The sequence below is a fragment of the Myotis nattereri genome (assembly GCF_964212035.1).
Source record: "Myotis nattereri genome assembly, chromosome: 6".
In the NCBI taxonomy this organism is placed as follows: Eukaryota; Metazoa; Chordata; class Mammalia; order Chiroptera; family Vespertilionidae; genus Myotis; species Myotis nattereri.
In genome coordinates this window covers 28,052,508-28,069,703 of record NC_138081.1, presented here as the reverse complement: position 1 = coordinate 28,069,703, position 17,196 = coordinate 28,052,508, and the positions used below count along the sequence as shown (strand labels likewise).

Genomic DNA, 17,196 nt, shown 5'->3' with positions numbered 1-17,196 from the left:
CAATGTGTAACATTTTTCTAGACATCCTAATGTCCTACTAAAGTATCTGAGTTAATGGTAAGATAGCTATTTTTGTTGACTAGCAGACACCAGTCTTCCATACCATCATAAAGTTTAATTTTCTGAACTCTTTACATGCAATTTATTAAGCTGCACATGGATGATTACAGTGAGAGGAAAAGGTCATTCTATTTGACATGCTATCTTATATCTCAGTCTCTTATACTTCCTTGTGAGAGAAATTGAGAGAAAAGGAGAGGGAGTAATCAGATTCATACACCACTGGATGCTTTAACAATAGCTAGCTTATCTGTCTTTTACCAAAAAAAAAAGTACAGAATGAGTCATATTAAAAATTGGTAACAAGTCACCCAATATTAACTTTTTCAAGGTTCTATTCCATCATGGTTCATACTAAACACTTCATAATGGGATAGAGTGAATGGTCTGTTTTCAAAAGGTATTTGGTGATTCTTGGATCCCCTTCTTAGAACCACGCAACGCAAATTGCAGCACTACACACAGATGCCTCTCATGGTGACCTCTATCAGCAAGTTCCCTCCCTTCTCTTCTGTCTCATTCGCTGCCTGCCCCACACAGGTGATCCATATGGCCTATATTCTACCTGTCTTTTTGGACATGACATTTTTCAACTTGTCTGATATATCTTGCCCTTCTTGCCCAATGTCTGCTGTCATCCCCTCCCCCCTCCCCTGCACATGGAGATGTGAAAAGACAAAGAGAAAGGCAATTAGTGACTGTAGAGGAAGAAGTACTGTGCAATCTACTCACCAGAGCCATTAAGAAATGTTTACTGTGTTAATTATGAAACCAATACATGTTCATTGTAAATCAAAAAGTATGGAAAGGAAAAAAAAATCACTTTTAATTAAAACAGAAATAACAACTGTTTACATTTATATACAAGCTACTAGTCACAAAGTCTTGATTTCTTAGCTAAAACATTTAAGGGGATACAATAGGTGAAAAAATTTCTCCTATTAGTCTAAGTTCTCCATTTCAAAATATAAACCTTAAAATTAGAAGTAAACAAACTTACTTATGGAATTCACTAAGATCAGCATATATCTGTGACTGGAATGGAGCCAGTTTTAAATGTCCTTAAACAGGAAAGATTATATTTATGTTTCATAAAGATAATCCTCATAATGAATTAATGCTGAATTTTAGACTGGTTATTTCAACATTCCTGTTGGGGGAAGAATGTGAATTTGTTTTTTATTGACCAATAGTTATTTGAAACTAATATTAGGCATGCTGCTTTATGCTTTCTTATAAGACAACTAGAGGCTCAGTGCATGGATTCGTGCACCCGTGGGGTCCCACAGCCTGGCCTGCACCCTCTTGCAATCTGGGACCTCTCAAGGGATGTAGTAGTGCGCGAAATAGCAGGTGGCCCGGGAAAAGCCCAAGCCCAGGTCAGATGGTGCACTGCTCCACTCCATAAGCTTGCTGAGCAAACTGACCACCAAGGGGCAGCTCCTGTGTTGAGCATCTGCCCCCTGGTGGTCAGTGCACGTCACAGCAACCAGTTGTTCCGTCATTCAGTCGCTTAGGCATATATATATATATATATATATATATATATATATATATATATATATATTTTACAGTACTATATTCTGCCAGAGAAACTTCTCTGGAATTCTTTCATACCTGATAACCCAAATTGCAAATTGGTTTAAGTTCTTAAAAAATTTTCTTTCATTTCTAGTAAGTTTATCATTCATGTACAAATAATAGTTATATTAGACTATGGCAGAATTGCTGGTGAATTGGTGTGGATTTTTTTGGGATGGGTTCTTTTTTAACATGTGTGTGCATGTATGTTTGTGTGTGTGTGTGTGTGTGTGTGTGTGTACTGTATCCTTTTTTATTATAAAAGTAATCCATAATCAGGGTTTTTAAAAATTAGACTGTATATGTAAATATTTAATCTAAAAAATCAAAAGTTTATAATTCTCCTCCTCAAGGAGAATTATGTCAACAGATTGGTGTATTCCTCCTGATTTTCTTTCTCTCTCTTTCCTTCTTCCACTCCATAGCACCTGTTACTTCTTTATTCACTTGAAATGGGATTCTGCTGTTTACATAGATGCAGAAGTGAGACAAATTTTGTTTCTTTGTGAACTAGTACCGATTTCCATGAGGCAGATTTGTGTGTGGAGGATTAAAGTTGTACTATTACACTATGAAACTTTAACCCACACTACACATTCTAGAGACTAAGAAAAGTTACTTTTCAAGCTTCAGTTTTCTTATAGGTAAATGGAGATAATAACAGCACATACTAATAGAATTATGAGGTGTGTAAAGTAAAATCACACAGATGTATTTATATTCTCTGCAAATTTAGTTAATATTCTTCCCCAAAATTATTTTTCCTTGACTACAAATTTTTATGCTTTAAGATATCATCATGGTGTGTATCAAATATAAAAATAAAAGCTATTTAACCCATAAAAATATTCATATTACCCAAATCAATTTGCAACTTAGACAATATTTTTAAATCATTCTTCACTAAAATATTCAGCTAATACAGGCTTTAGAACAGTTGTAAAATTTATCTTTTTTCATTATACCTACTACCAAGCATCTATTGTGTATCTTCATAACAAATATTATATAATATGCTTATACACAATAATCTTATAATAATGTTGCACATATATAGTTCACACTAAAAGTGAAAGTGAGACTCAATAATATGGTATACTAGTTTCAATAATAAGGTGAAGAAACAGAAATTTGCAATAAATGGAATGCATAATACATGTCAAGCATTGTATTAAGTATTTGTAAGAATGACTTCATATAGCCCTAACTGGTTTGGCTCAGTGGATGGAGTGTCGGCCTGCGGACTCAGGGGTCCCAGGTTCGATTCCGGTCAAGGGCATGTACCTTGGTTGCGGGCACATCCCCAGTAGGGAATGTGCGGGAGGCAGCTGATCGATGTTTCTCTCTCATCGATGTTTCTGACTCTCTATCCCTCTCCCTTCCTTTCTGTGAAAAATCAATAAGATATATTTAAAAAAAAAAGAATGACTTCATATATTTTCTCAATGACCAGTGATATAAATTCTAAGGTATCCTCATTTTCGAGTGACAGAGCTGAGCCTGAGAGAGAAAGAACCCATCCCAGGTCACATCCCTGGTCAGTGGGGTAGACTCTAAACCCAGGCAGTCATAATCAGAGGCCTCATCCTCATCCCCTAAGGTCCCCTCTGACTTCAATGATAAGTTTTAGAGCAAACCAATTTGAGAGGAGACCAAAATGTGTATGTGTAACTCATTTTTCAAGCTAATAAAAAGGAATTAGAAGAAATTCTCTTACTTTGAATATTTCCAAGATAAGTTCTAACTTTAAAGTCTGGTGATAAATTTTTAAACATGTCTACATACATAAGCCAAAATATTCAGAATATTTCCTTTCCTTGGATTACTTAAAAGTGAGTCTTGTATAATAACTCAAAAACTCTCTATATATTGTGCCTGAGTGTGTTTATTTGCCCATCTTGCCATTGATTAAATGGAAGCTATGTGTATCGAATTTAGCCTTCATGGAGGTTCAGATGTCCAAAATAACAAAACTTCAATTAAAAATGAAAATTATAAAAATACATTTCTAGGAAAATAGCCATGGTTGCTTTTTCTTTACTAACAGCATTCTCTATTGTACTGAAATAAAATGTACTTTTCCTTTGCTATCTCTTGTTCTATAGACAATCCACACTATTGAAATGTATTTTATACTTTATTGTAACAGAATGAAGGTGAACATGAAAATAAGAAAAAATTAAATTTAGAAGAAAAGGGAATGTAGTTGGAAGGCTGAGAAAGATCCATTAGAAGTGGAATAGGTAACAACATGAAAAAGAAAAGGCAGACCACCCCTTACAGCCTTCAAGGAATATAATGTCCTGAGTCTAAAAATTATCTTAAATCACCATAATGTGCAACTTATCACATAAGGCAGTAACTTTAAAAATTAAAAACTTGCTTTTCCTTTACCACAAACACAGAACATTCCACTGTTGAATATATCTGGAACTTCTGTTGTCTGTCTCAAAGCAGTCACTTTTAGAGATTATTGCATTTTCCCTTCACTTCCACCAGCAGATGTTTTTACCACTTTAAAATTTCTATGTGTCCAGTGTTGGGTAAAAAAATATTCACACCAGCCTCTCACAATGCATCTTAATTCAAATTGTGCTTTTAGAAAATTACAAATTATTACACATCTTATATTGATGTTTGAGAGACACTGTCCCAGTTATATTTGAAAAATCCTGTATTTTGGCATACTGTATACTGTGAGTAAAAAATATTAATGTTATAAACATTAATTCTCCAATGTTCTCAAAAAGAATTGCTTATTTGTTGTATTTAGATTCTTAAGAAGATATGTAACATAGGATATTATAAAAGGTTAATTACTAATGAACGAAACTTGGTGATGAATCGATTTGATCTCTCAGAAGTAGGAGAGGTTTGTTAATTCTCTCAGGATGTAATTCCAAGTATCTGTGTATTTTAAGTAATATTCAAATGACTTACTGAATCCTTATAGTTTTTCATCTCTATTTCTAACTGTTCGTTATATCACTAATGGAAACAATTTAACCTGCAAATGAGACTAGAAATGATCACCTCTGACTAAGTGAAATGGATTTAAAAGAAAGTGGCCTTATGATAATTTTCAGCTAAAATAATAGTGGATGGAAATTAGTTTGCTGAGCTAAACACATTGCTGGCTCTCATATGAGGAAGCCTGTCATCAAGTGCAGCATCTTGGTTTAAAATGTTCAAGAGCTTGGCCTGTGTGGCTCAGTGGTTGAGCATAGACCTATGAACCAGGAGGTCACGGTTTGATTGCCAGTCAAAGCACATGCCCAGGTTGCAGGCTCGATCCCCAGTGAATGTGCAGAATTAAGCTAATCAATTATTCTGATATCACTGATGTTTCTGTCTTTCCCTCTCCCTTCCTCTCTGAAATCAATAAAAATATATTTAAAAAATAAGTATGTTTAAGAAATATTTAGAGAAAGAATACCCATACATTACCTTCTGAACACCAAAAATTAGAGCCCTCCTTGAAAAAGGCTTAACTTTTTTTATCTTCACTAGAATAGAGATTCAGATTTGTGGGAGGCATTTATCAAATATAACTAAATGAATAAATATTAATTTGCCTCCATCTTTTTCTAATCTTATATTTCTTCTGTACTATTTATGATATATGTATAGTATATCATTTTTATGTAAAATACTAATATTGTATATGACATATGTACATACTTACATATAGTATGTATATGTAGATACCTATATATGCCTTGATATCTTAAAATCTTTGAAGATAGTATTGTTTTTAATTATCACAACAGCTCTATGAAGAAAGCAGGGCAAATTTTCTAACCCTCATTTTAAAGATAAGGAAACAAAATTTCATAGGGTTAAGAGATTTGTCCAAAATCACCTAAATTCTAAATGGTAGGACATGTTCTGAACATTAACTTCTCCAAAATAATTAATCTTGTTTTTTTGTAAATTATAGCATCAGTGGTGAAAGACAGATCAAGTTTGTATGAGAGAGAACATTGTCCATGTGTAGTAATTATTAAACAGCTTTTAATAAAACACACTCTATCAGTAATCCAAAAGCTCTGAGATGTACATTTACCTATATATAAACATTCACTCATAACTTTAATAATTAACATATACCTTCTAAAGATGTGCCGTAATGTTAAATAATTTTTTAAAAAACAGCTTACTGGTATCAGATCCATATATAATTAATTACTCAAAATCAAGAGCCTAATGATTACAAAAGTGTACAGTGAATCAAAATGTCAAATATTTACCAAGTTGAGTTGTTTTTTTTTTTTTTTTTTACTGATTTAGCTGGAAGAGGAAGAAGTTAAAATGAATTAAAAGTGTAAAACATTAAGTAAGAAATTATTGGAGGCAATGCAATTTTTATTTATAATACATCAAAATTAACACTTGCTCCATTTTTTTTTTAGCATCTGTGATTCTCAGAACTTTAAAAAAAAATAGTGAATTATTCTGCCACTAGATAAAACATTAGCATAACTTTGGCTATCACTTTTCGTATTCACATTAGTCCTTCAATCTTTAAAAAGGGGGTGGGGACTTTATAATCCTTGAATAAATCAGATGTTTAAATGCCCTGTGAATTTCAAAGTCTAATTTTGGCTTAGTTTGCAAAGGCCAAAAAAAGTCACTGAAATTTTCTAATTTTAAATCAAGCGCCCTATTTTGAGAAAAAGATCTCTGAATGTTTGAGTCTAAATTAAACAGATCAGCAGTTGACTTTGATTTAATGTCCTAAACAATTTCATTTAGCAGTGGAGAGACAGGCTTTTTTTGTGCGAGTGTAGTCATCGGGTAGGATTCTATTTGATTCCATTTATCTCTGTTCACCTTTATTATTAAAATGCATTGCTTGGACCCAGAAATACCTACATGTCACAAACTCACCATTGAAGTAATACATGGCATTTCAATACAGATTTTACAATTAATCTGGTGCATTATACTGTGCAGAAAATATACTAGCTACTCTAACACAAAAGCAGTGTATTAGAGTCTTAGGCTTACTTAGTTTCCAGGTCACACCTCGTTCCTGAATTTGACATGATGTCCTGAATTCTTGCTCCTGTGGTCTGTCGGATAGCTGAACTGTGCTATACATTTCAGGTTCTGATGTGTTCAGAACACAGGTTTCTGGTTAACTTCTGAGATCAGGAAGTGCACTTTTAAAAATTAAGCATAGGTAACCAATTAAAACATCAGGGTTCATTATATAAATAAGATATACCACCTAAGTTTCAAATAGTGTAACAGACATAAATATTTGGTAATGAAATTATTCTTGCTGCCTCCCTCTCCCAATGTAGAGGAGAGAAGGGTTACAAATGAGAGATGACTTTAATTATGTCTACGATGTTCATCCCCCAGAAAAAGAGAGTAAGATTTTTGTATATGTTGCAGGGTGTTTCTAGAGCATGTATTTATTTCTAAAGATATATTATTTGATAATGATATTTGCTAAGTATCTAATTGGGCATTATTTTCTTCTCTTCTAAAAACAGATTTGTTTTTAGTATTGTCAAAATATTATAAGTGCCTTGTTTTATTTATTTTCTAATTAGACTCCATTATTACTGAAGTAGAAGTATAACTTATTTCTCAAAGTAACCCTCATTAACATTAATATATTGCAGCTGTATTCAATTTTACAGACTTATCAAGTTGTAGAAAACACCTTAGTTTGCAAATAATTTGTATATACAACTAGTATATTTACTCTTAATAGGAACATAAAAATATAATCATTTAACTTATCAGACTATTGCTTCCTAAGTATAGTAGTTTTTTTCATTATTAATCATCTTTAGTGTACAAATAGCTAAAATAGAATTTGAGAACAGAAACTTCAGAACAAGGTACAGTCCATTAAATTGTCAATGGCTATATATAATGATGGAATTACACTTTCAAAATCAAATTATTGGAGCACAAAATAAGGTATTAATGATCCTTATGATTAAAATATAAAAACAAAATAAGATCTTGCTTACATTGTATAGAATATCTGTTTCATAATATCTTTAATGCTGGGTACACTTATCCCTTCAAAAGATTCAGATCTTACCAGAACTTAAGCAAATGAATAAGATTATTATTTCATACTTTAATGGAATTAGTATAAATTTTATATTTTCCATATCACATATTTACCCAGCCTTTAATTCTATTGATTAGACAGTTTTAAAAGTTTATCTTTTTCTCACTTTAAAATGGTGACGTTTAGAAACAAGTATTATCTATTGAACTGATCATCTAAAATAGGACATTTGCCAAACTTAGCCAATTCTCATGATAAGCATTACTTATAATTGATGTAATTCCTTTCATATTTTAAAATAGACTTTTATAATGGAGTTAACAGAAAAAATGTATGACATAAAACACTTAAGGATCATCTAATAGTTCTGACTACATTTAACATTAGTGACATATGTCTTATATTAACATAATAACACTCAAGTCTATTCCTCATATTTAATATCCTAAAATATTTTCCATTCTAATTTTTGATATATTAAAATCAGCTATAAAATAACTGGAGAAACATACTATATGGGTTTCTAATTGGAATTAAAATTAAGGATTTATTATTTCATTCCTAATCAGGTCATCTACCAAATGCCCACCCAACACATTCAAAATTATATGTCACATATTAATTGCTCAGTAGCTTCAAAACTAGACTAGACATGAATTAGAATATTAATTAGTATCTAACAATATGTAGAATTAGAAAAAAATCCAGTTAAGGTACAATGAATTTGGTTTTAATGTCAAGCAATGATACATTTAAAATGATAATAAAAGTCAATTGCTCTGCTAAAATGTTTCTTAATGTGTTATAAACCATAGAGCCACCTTTATTTAATAACTGTAATACAAGTGCTAAACTAATCAAATTCAAATAAGCCCAACTATATACAAGGAATACAAAATAAAGGGAGAAAATGGGAGATATCTGTAATACTGTCAACAATAAAACATTTTTAAAAGAAATACAAAATAAACTAAAATATGAAAGGTTTATTGGCTTACATTCAAAAGCAGTTAGTTTTAAACTTGAACCAACCAGGTGATAAGTTTGTCATTTCTCAGTTGTATTCTTAGTGGAAATTTGTCAAGAATGTTTTGACATTTTTTAAGCTTGCTATCTGATTTATCCCTTTTTATGAATGACAAGTTGATATATTACCCTTGGTCAGCAAACTGCGGCTCGCGAGCCACATGCGGCTCTTTGGCCCCTTGAGTGTGGCTCTTCCTAAGCCTTAGGAGTACCCTAATTAAGTTAATAACAATGTACCTACCTATATAGTTTAAGTTTTAAAAATTTGGCTCTCAAAAGAAATTTCAATCGTTGTACTATTGATATTTGGCTCTGTTGACTAATGAGTTTGCCAGCCACTGCAACCATAGGACAGGGAGAAGAGGGCAGCCACAGTTCCACTGAAATATATACATTAGCACTTGTAAGTACCACGCATGGTGTGAAAGTAGCCTTAATTTCCAAAAGGAAATGAATACTCTCTCTCATCCCCTCAGTTCTTGTGGTCTTTCTCCTTTCCCTTTTCCTTTTCCTTTTCTTCCCCTCCCCTCCACTCCCCTCCCCTGCCTGCCTGACTTTTTTCTTTGTCTAATGGTGCCAACTAACATGGAACAATAAGAGATACTATTAATTGCCCACATGTTGGAGGCATCAGATCTCTTATATTAGAATGGAGAAGAGTAAATAAATATATTTTTGCCATATTCAAATAACTATAAAAACCAGAAATCATTTTTTCATAAATTCAAAAATGGCAGTCTTTCCACAAAAATATATTTTCAGTAATTTTACAAAACTTCTACCAAAGGAAGGGTGTTGAATTTATACCATCAGCTACTGCTGTGCTATGTCTTATATAAGGAAAGTAGACATATCAATAGGTTTGGAGTTACAAGCTAAAAAAGCAATCAAAACAAAAGCTGAGCATTTCTAGTATAATAAACCAAGCCTCACCTTTTGACTTAGTCTGACCAGGTTATTTCTATTTTAACCCTGTTTTGATCTTCAATTTGAATGCAGCAAGGCTCTACCTACATCGACCATTTGCTCCCAATATTTGATTTTTCTGTCATTCTTATGGGAGTGTAGAAGATTATTAAATATCAATGTCTGGTCTGTATTCCCTAGCTGATAGTTGGAACTACTCTAAGAACCTGGGGATTTTTAATAAGAGTAGAGGTTCCATGAAACTTAGTTCTCAAATAGCTTCTTTGAGTTTATTCATCAAATAATTCAGGGTGTAAAAGTAGCACATAAACATTAATTGAATAGCCATTAAGCAGTATGACTATTTGGTTTTGGTTGATAGAGGACATAAAGCTTCGTACCCTGTGGTGGAAAACAATTAGGTCTTATGATGAGCATGCCATTAAATATACTACTACCAGAGTAGACCAGTTCCACTTTACAAAATAGCAGTCAGCTGCAGTCAAAAGCCTGCCCGCATTATAGGATGTCATAATTTTACTGTCATGGCTTAGCTGCTTATAAATATTGTAGTGTGCCTCATGCCTCATGCTAATGCGATGACTAATGGTTGTCATTATCTTCATTCAATCTCATAAAAAACTTCCTCAGGAGAGCCTGATCCTAGCTTGAATGCTGCTTAAAGCTAAACTGTTTTTCTAAAACACAGAATATAAAAAGCACTTAAGTACAAGAGGTTGGATGGATAATTTATTTTGTTTTGAGTATGTTTGACAGCTGCTACTGTGGTTAAATTTGCCATGAGCCGAATTGATATCCCTTATGGGAATGCCTTATAGATGCCCATATGTGTAATTGCATAATGCTTTACAGTTGTGCTGCTCATCTGGGACTATAGGTGAAGATGTGTGATAGAAAAACTAAAAGCTGGAATAAAGTGGACACTGACTGTTTGGAGGGTCCAAGATTTTAACCATGGAGGTGAGTCCCTCGTAGAACATAAACCATTTGTGATGTCATGTGTGCACTTGACTTACAAGACAGGAACAGAACACTTCATTAGGGGCCCAAAAAGAAATGCTTAAGTGGATTAAGCAGCTCTTTGCATCTGATGGAAAGCAAATGGAACATGAAATTAACGTCAAACATGTGAGAGACTTTTCGTTTAACTCTACACTGTAGCAGCATAGCAGCAATGTGTTGATTCTCCAATGCACATGGTTTTGTATGCCTTATAGCACCAGAACTTAAGGTTATGCATTTCTGTATTACAGAGTAAAAACTGAAACTAAAATCCATTAATAAGAAAATATATGTAGTTGAGGGAATGTGATAAATATTCACAGGATTTCTGATAAGCAGGGGACACGGGGTTCCTGAGAGTAAATGTCACCCGCCATACCTGAATGGATCTTTCTGGAGCCCTGGTCTGAAGAGTTATTGTCATTGTCCTTCCTAATCTCGCTTCCGTGTATTAGAAGAAAAGTTCAGTTTTTTCGGCGAGAGCGCTGATGAATAGTGGGCTTCCAATAACTGTTTGTAGAATGAAATGGGGTGGAATGGAGCAGAATGGGCCAGCCTAAGACCATGATTATTTGTTCCCTCCTAAAATTCTAATTTGTTCGAAAATAAAAGGAGGGATAAATGTATGGCTGGATGAGTGGTTAGGGATAGAGGTGGTTCAGAAGAGAAGTTTGTTTTCTTTATACGCACTTTTATTTTAAAAGGACTTACTTAGAGAGTATACATTACAATGTATATGTTTGTTTAACGAGGCAGGGAACTGTGTGAGATATATCAGAAAGCTTCTCTTGAAAATACTTAAAGTAAAATTTAAAAATGTTGAATGGAAGCTCATTTCCCAGGACCTTGCTTTCAGAGAGAACTTGGGAGAGACTTCAGCTGAGGTATGAATACCAGAGAGACACCAGGCCTCCGTCTATTTTGTCTCAGAGGAGTTTTGATGGAGGCACACCATGCTTTTCTGCCCATGTTGAATCTGACCCATACATAACATCTTTCCAAAAAGCTCCATGTAAATTCCCGCGCACAATATAATACTCCCTTGGGAACTTGCTTTCAGCTAGAAAATATATTGCCGATAAGGTGACCATGCATTCTGGTTTATTATGCCTGCTGTCCCAGCACAGTTATTAATAGCACCACCATTCACTCTCCGATGTGTCCCCAGTATGCATGACAAATTATGGTAACTGTATCTATAAATAAGAAGTGTTCATAATAATAAAATAACCTTTATGAGAAGCTTGTTCTTCGTCAGAGACTTTGAAATGCTTTCATGTATAATGACTTCTTCACAATAACCCAATTAGAGAGGTATTTTATTTTCCGCATTTTACAGTTAAAGAAACAAAGAGATGGAGAGCTTAGAGAGATGGAGAGCATTGGGCTACTCTCACAGTGAGAAAATCTGAATCCAGATGAAGGTCTGACTCCGTAACAACATATGCCTGTGGATGATATGCCCCCTTCCTGTTTTCTGGCCAACAGTAACTGGGTGTTGCTATTCTTTACTTTTTCTAATCCTCACCTGAGGACATGTTTATTGCTACCAGAAAGAGGGAAAGGAGGAGAGAGAGGGAGGGAGAAAGAAACATCATTGTGAGAGAGAAACACTGATCAGTTGCTTTTCCATGCATTCCTTGGTCAGAGATCAAACCTGAAACCTAGGCAAGTACCCTGATCCAGAATTGAACCTGCAAACTTTGGGTGTATGGGATTATACTCCAACCAACTGAGCCACACTGACCAACACAACATTAACTTTTTTTATTCTTCCTAGTTAGTATAGCTATATTTTAATAAGTACTGTGCTTTTTAAGAGGCAAGCAAAGAGCACCTAACTAAACTAGAAGTTAACTGACATTTTTACTACTAGTAGTACTACTACTACATTAATGACAATAACAAGTAACTAGTTTACGGCAGGCACTGTATTTGGGGTTCCCTGTGTTCTCTCACTGACCCTTAAAACAGCTCTGCAAGGCAGAACACTTAAACCCCACAAAAGTGTATAAATTGGAGTGCCCTGCGGTCCCAGATCTGTCTCTTGCTTCAACAGTGTGTTTGGACGGAACAGACCCAAGGACACCCCTTCTTCCAGTCTCCGGCCACACTCCTGCGTCTTACCCAGTCACCACCTAGACCAGCCAACACACCAGGTTTTTTTCCTAACTTAACTCCTTATTGCCGCACAACCATGGCTCCCAAATTCGTCAGAATTACCCCACCGAGGTGGAGGCTGCGGTCAACCGCTTGGCCAACCTGCCTCTGCAGGCCCACACCTACCTCTCTCGAGGCTTCTATTCCAACCGTGATGGTGTGGCTCTGGAGGGCCTGGGCCTCTTCTGGGAGTCGGCAGAGAAGAATCCGAGGGCGCTGAGCGTCTCTTAAAGTTGCAAAACCAGTGCTGTGGCCACATCCTCCTCCAGGACGTGCTGAAGATGAGTGGGCAAAACTCAGGACGCCATGGCAGCCCTGGAGAGGAGCCTGAGCCAGACCCTTTTGGAGCTGCAGCTCAGACCCTCAGCTCTGACTTCCTGGGGAACTGCTTCCTGGGTGAGGAGGTGAAATTCATCAAGAAGATGGGCGACACCTGGCTCACCCTGCAGCTGGCCCGCCCCCGGGCTGGGCTGGGCGAGTATCTCTTCGAAAGGCTCCCCTGAGGCATGTGGGGGCCCCTCTGCATTCCCCTGGTGTCTGGCTTTTACCTGAGCCTCTTCCCGAAACTACTAGCCATTCTTTTAACCACCCTGAAGCCCTCTCCCATGCAGCGGACCAAATGGAAACAATAAAGCTTTTGGCAGAAAAAAAAACCCTGTATAAATTGCTTAAGCTATTAGCCCTAAGTTGGTTCAGCAGTTAAAAATGAAGACTGTGGGATTAGTTATTTCAGCAGGCCTCTCCACCTGACGTTCTATGACTAGATGAGACATCTCTGGAGTAACTGATTATCAGGATGTCAGGCAGGAAAGCTGATGCTGAGGACGTTCTCGGGGCCAAGAGACTTCCCTAACACCTCATATTCTATAAGCTATCCTGCAACGCACTGAGTTTACTAATGGCGTGCCCTTTACAACTTTTATCTTTTGTTTTTCTCCTCACCGTAGGGCAAATGAGAAGAGAATTTGGATTTGAACCAGGGTAAGTTTCACTGCACTGTGCTAGAAAGAGCATCCTTCTCTGAAAGTCTCTAGGAATTGCCCTGAAACTTTCTGAAAAGCAGTATTAAATAAAGATGAATACATGATGTTTGTTCATGATCAAATTTTTCCCACCATTATTTAAAGAATATGAATAGAAAAACAGATATGATAGTATTATACAGAGGTCGTTGAAATTCTTTGTTATTTTTTCAAAGAAGTGTGGAAATTCTTATTAGTGCAGAAAAAGTTCTATGTAAGACGATTCAGTTCACTTGGGGATATGATCATATAAATGCACAAATAGATTATGTGTCATTATAAGATGACAAATCGTCTAGTGTAATTTGAACCATTGTTCTTAACTGCGAGTGTGTTATGTGTGTTGTGTTTTAAAAATACAGATGCTAGACTGTTCCTGCCTTGACTGAATAAGTTTGTGATGTTGAAGCCTAAAACTGTGTATTTTTTAAACTCCACAGGTGATTCTAAAGTGCACTATGAATAACAACCATTGGATTAAAATACAGGTGGAGCATATTAACATGCTAATTATGCAGATTACAAAAGAAGAGGTCCATTTAGGCTGAGATTTTAAAAGATGGCTTATAGAAGAGATTCGATTTCAGTGAAAGGTCAGATATGGATAAGAGGTTGGTGAAACAGAACTTTTTCTTCTTTTCCTTTTTTAGTTCAAAATTAAATCTTGCCTTTGAGGTTGCTTTTTCTGCATTCCAGATTTCCAATTGGCTTATATAGATAATAAAACTTACAATAAATACCTGGGAATGTTCCATTATCCAGTAATATATCTACATCATGGCTACATGCAACTCAGGTTTAAAGTCTTGCTTGAAAGCTTGTATAGTATTATTAACATTATATCTGAAATAAAGAAATTTAATCACAATTAGTAAATTGTGATAAGTAAATTAAGACTGAAAACTGCCAGTGGGTAGGTAGAATCTGTGTTTTATTCAAATTTGGATGCTTAGATCTTAAGCTTAGAAACTAGAATATGCAAAATGTATTTTTGTTGATTGAATAAAAGGTACATGTGAATTTACTTGGTTTATTCATTCAGCCTTGTTTGTGGGGCAGATTTCAATGCTCTCCATGTGAAGGATAAAGTATTTTGCCTCAGAAGGTCTGGTTCTGTTTGTTTGTTTCTTGATGTGGGACCCATGACCTAGCAAAGACTTTTAATACTTTTAGCTCAGCAGAGTTAGCTCTTAGATGTTTTCTTTCCCTATAAAAAGACTAAAGGGGGAAGGAGAGTGGATGGAGGTAGAATGGTGATGGGGGGGGGGTGGGAAATAATGAAATAAGAGAAATAAAAGACTGAAGGGAAAGAAGAAATGTGGAAAAGGCAAAGGAGCTGCAAGGGGCCTTCTCCATCCATGTTTATGCCCAGAACAGCTGGCAAATCCCTCTTCTCAGGCCAGTCTTTCCAGAGGGAGGAGCACGCAATTGCCATCCTGTCCATGGGAGGCACAAGGCTTCCCACACTTTCCCGGGTTCGATCTGCTGACCTGCATTTTTATGGAATGGGATTATTTGTTTTTGTTTGGTTTGTTGTTAATATTGATTTTTAAAGGCATGACTGTCAAAAAGATCACCAAAAACTTTGTTTTACTGTATTACCTCTACCCAGCTCCAACCAAGCCAAACTTCTCTAACTTTTTGTTGTTGATGTTGTAGAAGAAATGTTAGGAGATATTCATATCCCCCGCAGTGGGATTTCATAATACTTTTCAAAACAGGTTCTTGAGGAAGAAGGAATGATAGGAAGAACAAAGAATGGAAGGAAAACAAAACACAGATGGAAAAAAGAGTATGCTGAGCTGATGACAGAAAGCTTTGATTGTACTATGCATCTATGTGTTTTGGAGGATAAAGGAGGAAGGCATCCTGTAGTGAGTGGCTGTGGACATGTGTTTGTAAAGTGTTTTTAGTGGTGATGCAGCTTTAACAATAAAGAAAAATACTCCGTTGATAGTAGAGAAAGAACAGAGAGGATACGGGAGAGGGAGCTTGGGCAAAAGCCACTGCCAGAGTACTGGATGCCTGAGCTCAGCCTCGGTGCCACTCAAGGGAAGTCCTTGTTGGCTCTCCCCATGTGTCTGGTTTGGTTGACACTGTTTGGCTAATGAGGTTACACAAGTGGCCACTCCTCCCTAAAGGACTAATGAATGAACTCTTGAGGTGATCATACCCTGTAGGAGACACATGAAATTCTTATTTAGACCAGAACCCAAGCCTTCCAAATTGCTAACTGGGATCTTAGTAACCCTACTAGAGGCCTGATGCATGAAATTCGTGCAAGGGGCTCGGCCCTTGCAGCCCTGGTTTCATCCGGAAGGTTGTCCAGAAGGATGTCCGGAAGGTCATTTGGCTGTCTGGTCTAATTAGCATATTATGCTTTTATTATTATAGATGGGCTGCAAAATGACCTAAGAAACTATGGTTTGGAAAATGTCTGGCTCAAGGCATTATCTACTAGCCATCATATAAATGCTTACACTTTTTCAGCCTCCCCTCTCCCCACTCCAGCTGTTGTGTGATTACCTCATCTCAGACAAGCCTGATTATCATCAGTAAAAACATACCGAAAATAGACATGATTACATTATTCTTCCTAAGCAGTGATTATACATGAACATATCTAAAGCAGTTTAATTCACATTGAATTTTATAAAACAGCTGAAAATAAAAATGAATTCACATTTGAAGAACATTTCAAGGGTGGATCATCAACTCCATGGCATACCTTGAGTACAACAGTAATTTAATCAGCCCAGGGTGTGCTGGCACCACAAGCTCACGAGATCACTAGATGCAGACATGTGCACTTCTTCTCAACTAGGCATTCAGTGGCTTCACTCTGGTAGCTTGAAGTGGATGCTGCTGGGAGTACTTATACCATAGAAACTGGCAAATGCTATGTCTTTGTCTGAGGTTTATAACAAAATGCCACAGGCTGGGTGTCTTATAAACAACATATATTTATTTCTCATAGTTCTGGAAGTCTGAGATCAGGGTGCCAGTATGGTCAAACAAGGGCCTTTTTCTACGCTGCAGACTTCTCCTTGTATCCTCATATGGCTGAAGTAGCTAGGGAGCTCTGTGGGATCTCTTTTAGAAGAACATGAACTCCATTCAAGAGGACACCACCTTCATGACATAGTCACCTCCCAAAGGCTCCCTCTTCTAACACCATCCCATTGGGCATTAGGAAAGGATTCCAATATGTAAATTGGGGGGGGGGGCACAAATCATCAGGGCTTTTTTTTTTTTTTCAGAGAGCCAGTGAGCCAGTTTACCAGCACACCACTGAGTTACATGCATATGTTAGAAGACACTCAATATAAAATATATGTCTCTGTGATGAAGTTTGTTGCTTAGCTTTCTGAGTACATA

The 17,196-nt window shown here is 36.0% G+C and overlaps 1 protein-coding gene across 4 annotated transcripts in view; it reads left to right on the top strand.

The window, feature by feature from the left end:
- Window positions 1–17,196, top strand: part of KHDRBS2 (KH RNA binding domain containing, signal transduction associated 2) — a 551,961-nt gene that overhangs the window by 509,242 nt on the left and 25,523 nt on the right. The window contains exons 11-12 of one of the 4 annotated variants that reach the window (XR_013996149.1): window positions 13,744–13,777; window positions 14,259–14,429. The exons of 2 other annotated variants lie outside the window; for them this stretch is intronic. The gene's annotated coding sequence lies outside the window, so the exon portion shown is untranslated. The remainder of the gene's footprint in view (window positions 1–13,743; window positions 13,778–14,258; window positions 14,430–17,196) is intronic. One more of the 4 variants, XR_013996150.1, reaches the window with a different exon arrangement.